Below are 7,130 nucleotides of genomic sequence, written 5' to 3' on the forward strand. Positions count from 1 at the left end.
AGCCATATTACAGGAATTGATTAGTTGTCAGTTTGCAGGTAGATTTAGCACAGCGCTCATCACTCTGGATAGATTGAGATGTTCTTTCACAACAGATGAATGATCTGTAACACTGTAAGATACTGATCTTTACAACTGTTTAATCAGTTTTATTTTTGTACAGTATTAGTGACCTAAGTTATTTTGCTGTCCCGTTTTTGTAAATCAAATGAAATTATAAAAGAGGATTCTGACCGTAGGTATTTTGTACATATGTATATATGTTGTCCAAATAAAAGTAATAAATGACAAAGAGTGAATTGTCCCTGCCATTATATGTTGTAAAAGGGGCATGTCTTGCTGTGATGGTGGTTGCTTCCTTAACCAGGGCTCACAGGACCTTTATGGCAAGTCCCAAGATGATTTTACTCTGCAACTTTCAACACGTGTGATATTTGTATAGGCCTACGTGTGTTTACTTGTTCATGGACCTCGGAGGAAGAGGTTGGATTAGAGGCTGCTTGAAACCACTGTATGATACTGGAGGGGAATATTTGTATTTGCAGGTAAATCATTTGAAGAGGTTTGTAAAAGTTCATAACCATGCTGGGGTGTGCTAGGAACTGGGCAGAGGATGTTAGGGACTCAGATTCTGCTCTTGAGATAGGATACTGATAAGAACACGCAAGTCAAGGTCTCAAAGGTAGGACAGTAGAACATTAAAACCAAATGAAGGTGAACACCAAAATGTGTGTGTGTGTGTGTGTGTGAGTGAGAGAGAGAGAGAAAGAAAGTAATTTATTTAGTTACATACTAGCTAGCTACAATTTATTAAGCACCTACTATATGTTAGTCATGGTGCTGAGTATTTAGGACTTTCTTCTCATTTAATCCATACAGCAGCTCTGTACAGCCCCTTATGGTAGATACTTTGGTTATCCACATATGTTGATGAAGAAATTGAGAGTCAGATACCTTGCAGGAGGGGGCGGTCATTCAGACCATCCCCTGACCACTCGTAGGAGGCAGAATCATTTGGACTTAGTGATGTTAGAGGTCAAAGGTAAAGGATAGAAAGGTCCAGTAATGACTCGCAGGTTATGGTCTGAGCAACAAGCAGGTCACTGTTAATGCAGTTTGATCAGATGGAGGAAAGGAGAGAGGGTCAGCATGAGGGAAAAGTCACGGACTCATGTTCGGACATGTCAGGGTTGATGTGTCAGTCAGACATCACACAGAAATGTCAAGAGAATGATGGTATATGTTAGTTTAGGGCTCAGAAAAGTGATCTGGACTGGAGATCTGGAAGTCAGTCGTATTTTATAGAAACTAAAGCCACAAGTGGATGAAATCACCAGAGATAGAATACAGATGGGAGGGGTAGGGGGTTAGCACCTGGAGAGGAGCGGCTGGAGGAGGAATGGGAGGGAAGAGGGAAGACGAAGAGGACAGAAATATCAAGACAGGCAAAATCTAGAAAAGCACAGGGTCCTAGAACAAGGGGCAGTGGGCAGTCGATGTGTTGAATGTCACAAGGAGGGTGTAGTAGACTAGGGCTCAGTGAAAAGGGAAGTGTTCACTGTATTTAGGAATCAGAAGTTATTGGTGGCTTATTAGAGCCGTTACATTAGAACAGTGAAAATAGACATCTGGTTGGGTAGGGGGAGGAATAATCAGGAAGTGAAAGACATAAAGGGGAAGTAGAGTCAATTCTTGCACATTCTGTAGAAAGTGAAAACAAAGGAGCCTTGATCAATGCACAGCGAAGGAAAGGAGACTCAAGAAACAGACAAACTAAGAAGGATAATAGAATCCACATGTCACCTAAATGTCCCTACTTAAAGTTAGATTTTCAATTTTTTTTGAAGATTTTATTTGAGAGAGAGACAGAGATAGAGAAATAGTGAGAGCACAGGGGGAGGAGAGGGAGAAGCAGGTTCCCCGTTGAACAGCCCGATGCAGGGGACTTGATCCCAGAACCCTTGGGGTCATGACCTGCACCACTCAGGCACCCCTAGACTTTCAATTTGGGTCAAAAAATGAAGTCCCGTGTATGTGTGTACCAGTGCAAGTGTGTTTGTGCGTGTGTGTGCGCGCAACACATTTAATAGAGACTCACCTAAGATGAAACGACACTGATTAAACAGAGTGATTGGTATAGACAAGGCAAAAGGTTCACAAAACAACTGAAGAGTACTCATAATGAGATTTTAAGAAAAGAGAATTTAAGGAAGAAAAATTACTTTGTATAGGAGCATTCTCTATTGAAGATGTAACAGTGCCTAGTAACAGTCCATCAAAATATGCAAAGCAAAAATGCAAGAAAACAGCAGGAGGATATTATGAAAACCAGCCTTATCCAAAAATGAGAAAAAGTATTTTTATAATATGTATATTCTTTTCAAATATCCATGGAACCTGAACAAAAATATAGAACATGATAAGACTATAAGTAACACGTTATAGACTACACTTTCTGACCACCAGGCAATGAAGTGAGCAATTCATAACAAAGATATTTTTTTAATTACTAGAAATTAAAATACTGTCAAATAATTCATAGGCTGAAGAAAAAATACAAACTATAATCAGAGTTTAGGACAATAAAAATAGGGAAAATTATATATCCAAAATAAACCCCAAAGCTCTACCTCAAGTAAAACTTAGAGCCATTTATATGCTTATATCCATGAACAAAATAACCAAGCAATCTATTCAAGAAGCCAAAAGTGAAAAAAAAAATCCAGGAAAAGCATAAGGAAAGAATAAAATTTAAGCAGTATTGATATTTAACCCAAGCAGTGGATCTTTGAAAATACCTGAAAAATGGACATTTTTGGCAAAGACAAACAGAAAAAAAATCTGAATGCATATTATGAGTTGAAAGGGAAATTAGCTATAGATGTGTAGTATGTTAATATTTTTGGACATCTTAAGTGGCTCTTTTTAGTAAAAGACGGTTTGCTTTTTTAAAGATTTTATTTTTAAGTAATCTCTACACCCAATGTGGGACTCAAACTTACAACCCCAAGATCAAGAGTCACATACTCTACCGACAGAGCCAGGCAGGCGCCCCAAAGAAGCATCTTAGTGGATGATATAATTATACAAACCAAAAACTATAAAAGAAGTTGACAAATGTCAGAGAATTCCAGCATCTGGAAAATTTTATAAGTAAAATCTTTCAAACCTTTGAGGAGGTTTGAAAACCTTTGAGCTATCTCCTTTAGATTTTAAACTGTTAAAACAGGGGTGCCTGGGTGGCTCTAGTCAGTAAAGTGTCTGCCTTCAGCTCAGGTCATGATCCCGGGAATCAAGCCCTGCAGGCTCCCTGCTCAGTGGAGAGCTCTGCTTCTCCCTCTCCCTCTCCCTCTGCCTCTCTCCCTGGTCATGCTCTCTTTCAAAAAATAAAATTTTTAAGACCTTTAAACTGTTAGAACATAGAGCATAGAAAATGATAAGAAACACCTCAGTTTCCTATACGATGCTAATTTAATCCTTACTTACAAGAATAGTTGAGAATATTTTGTAAAAGAAAGGTAATGTAGGGGAATTTGGCCTACCATGAAATACAGCCTGTTTTGAAGACTTAATTTATTTTATAAGAGTGGCATTTCAAATCAATAGGGAAAGATGAATTATCCATTTCATTTAGCCAACTGATTATCTGGGAAAAAATTAAGATACAGAATATGCCATATATCAAAATAAATCCTATATCAATTAAAGATTTAAATAAAATGATTAAAGCACCTAAAGAAAATATAGGTAAAGATTCACAAATCATGACTGGTGAGGAACTCAAATGCGTAAATCGAAAGGTAGAAGCCAATAGTAGAAACATGAATAGATTTAACGATTTAATAATGTGGAACTATTATAAATGAAAAATTAGCCTAAACAAAATCAAAAGGTGTGGATATAGAAAAATGGACTTCAAAAGGGTTAGCATCTTTAATAAATAACTTCTTACAAGTCCATATGAAGAAATGAACACATTTCGAAAAATCTAGCAAGTGACGTGAATTGATGCTTTATAAAATGATAGTCAATGAACATTTAAAAAATGTTAATGCTTTCAATCAAAAATACAATATAAAATAAAATAGTTATTTGCCTATGCAATTGGTGAAATTTTTTTGAAAGCCCCCATTCTGTCAAGTATTGAGAGAGATGGGCATATTGTTAGTGGGAATTCAGATTGGCAAGTGTCTTCTGAGAGCTAATAGGATTCAAAACTACAAAAACATTCAGATGACTTTAAGAGATCTTGGGAAGGGAGGTGGATACAAGGCATCCATGCTTCTAATATTGTCCCTGGCCCTCTTCACTCCAGCTAACTCAGGTTCCCATCTTGTACGTAACCCGTACTACTTGCAAAGCCTCCTCACTCAACCTAGTCTCCTCGTTTCCCTCTTGAAATTTCACCTTCCACTTTGCAGTATCCTTAGCTGATCCCAACTGTAAATATGTCCATATCCTTCCTTTCGCAAGTACCTCCTATGGCGCCATCATCAGAGGATTAAGGTCCATCTCTTCTTTGTTTTTTGTTTTGTTTTTTTTAGGGAGAGTGAGCAACAGGAAAGGGGGCGGGGAGGGGCAGAGGGAGAAGGAATCTTAAGCAAGCTCCATACTCAGCGTGGAGCCAACACGGGGCTTGATCCCAAGACCCTGAGATCATGACCTGAGCTAAAACCAAGAGTCAGATGCTCCCCCAATTGAGCCACCAGCATGCCCCGAGATCAGTCTTCTTAATATGGCCTGCAAGGTTCTCCATGTCCTTATCTGCATCTACCTTCTCTAGACACATCATTTCCTAACCAGCCCCATTTTGCTATCCATTCATAATACCCATCTGCCATAATTTTTACAGATAGGTTACTTCTGTTCATATTATTCTTTCACATGGAAAGCCAGTCCTGCCCTCCCTTACCCCATCACTCACTCTAAATCTTCACAGTGAAAGCTGTACCTTCCCCAGGAAGCTTTCTGTGACTTTCTGGGCTGGGCTAGGTTCCCTTCCACTTGGTCCCATAAAACACTGACCTGGTTACTTTGCATTGTGTTTGTGAGGTTCATTTGTGTTGTCGTATGTAGTGGCGGTTTGTTCATTCTCATTTCTGTATTGTTATAAAAATATACCATGACTGTTGTTAAATAATTTCTCCAGATTTTAGCTACTATGAGTTGTGTTTCTATTAGCATCCTGTGCATGCATTTTGGAGAACATTATGTGTGCATTTCTATCGGGTGTATATCTAGGGCTGGAACTCATAGGAGGCACGGGGAATATGAAGCATGCCCCCATCCCCAGATTCCATGGGCTAATGACAGGGATATTATCCAGGTGGGCTTTATGACAGAGAGATAGCCAGGTGGGCCGGATCACACCAGCCACTTTAAATGCAGAGAGTCTCCCTGCAGCTAGGAGCGGAAGAGAAAGTCAGAGGGATTCTTGCTGCATTGTTGCTGGCTTGATCCATGGGTCTTGTAGGGTAACCTCTGGGAGCTGAGAGTGGCTCTCAGCTGGCAACCAGCACGGAAGCCGGACCTCAAGGACCTGCATTTATGCCAACAACCTGAGTGAACTAGCATGTGGATTTCTCCCCAAGGGCTCCACATAAGACTCAGTCCTCCTAACACCTTGATTTCAGCCTTGTGCGGGAGCAGAAACCCAGCCACCTTGTGTCAGACTGATCTACAGAACTGTGAGTTAACAATGGTTTTAAGCCACTAAATGTGTGATAATTTGTTATACAGCAATAAAAAACTAACATGTAGCGTGTGCATGTATTCGTTTTGGTAGATGCTGCCAACTGTTTTTCAAAGTACCAATTTAAATTTTCACCAGGAGTGTGTGAGAGTTTCAATTGCTTTTTCATGCTGGTCTTAGTGTAGACACAGAATATTAAGCATCTAGTAGAGATTGCCTGATTAAATGTCTAAGTATTAATTATTAATGAAATAAAATTAAAAGGGAAAATTTAGCATTCAAGTTCTCATGTAAAACAAAATTTTCATTATAATGCCATTTCTGGAAAAAAACAACAAATGGAATGTCCACATCCTTGACAAAGCAATTGCATGTTTGAGGAATTACCATGAATGTTTGCAAAGATTTAGTTGCAAAAATGAACACGGTATTGTTTATAACAATTCATAATGGATCGTTTAAATAACAGTAGAATATTATGCACCATTATGAATTATGTAGAATAGCTTTTGACCAAGAATCTTCTGTAGAATGTCAGTTTTCCAAATGTTATGTTCCAGAAGGATCCCATGATTACATAAATTGCAGATACCCTGGCAGAGTGAACAGGTTTCTCCACTGGAACTCTTTGAGAACCTCACTCTTCTCTGATAGGTATTATTAACACCTGAGGCACCCACGCAGTAGAATGGCACAAGCCTTTTTGATTATGGTTGTTTTGCTCTGTCTGGGGGGGGGGCATTTTGTAAATCTGAGAAATGAGACAGAAACACATCTGTGATATGTTTGGTGCAAAAAAGCGGTATGAATAGCATAGTCCCCACATTAATACATGTAGATAAAAGGCCAGAAAAATGTGAAGGATATTACCCAAAAATGCGAACTGTGATTATTTTGATGGACAATTTTTAATTCATAGTTCTTTTTTTAAATTTTTTTTTATTTATTTATGATAGTCACAGAGAGAGAGAGAGAGAGAGGCGCAGAGACATAGGCAGAGGGAGAAGCAGGCTCCAGGCCCGGGAGCCCGACGTGGGATTCGATCCCGGGTCTCCAGGATCGCGCCCTGGGCCAAAGGCAGGCGCCAAACCGCTGCGCCACCCAGGGATCCCTCACAGTTCTTATCTATATTTTTCTCAAGTCTCTACAATGTGATGATGTATTAGATTTGTTAAAAGGGGAAAAACAAATGGCAAAATCCATCTCAATACCATCTCTTGGGCAGCCCGGGTGGCTCAGTGGTTTGGGCGCTGCCTTCAGTCCAGGGCGTGATCCTGGAGACCCAGGATCGAGTCCCATGTCAGGCTCCCTGCATGGAGCCTGCTTTTTCCTCTGCCTGTGTTTCTGCCTCTCTCTCTCTCTCTCTGTCTCTCATGAATAAATAAATAAAGTCTTTAAAAAAAAATCTCTTAGAACAGCAGGTAAACCCCTAGCTCTC

The sequence above is a fragment of the Nyctereutes procyonoides genome, unplaced genomic scaffold (assembly GCF_905146905.1).
Source record: "Nyctereutes procyonoides isolate TBG_1078 unplaced genomic scaffold, NYPRO_anot_genome, whole genome shotgun sequence".
NCBI classification, from domain to species: domain Eukaryota; kingdom Metazoa; phylum Chordata; class Mammalia; order Carnivora; family Canidae; genus Nyctereutes; species Nyctereutes procyonoides.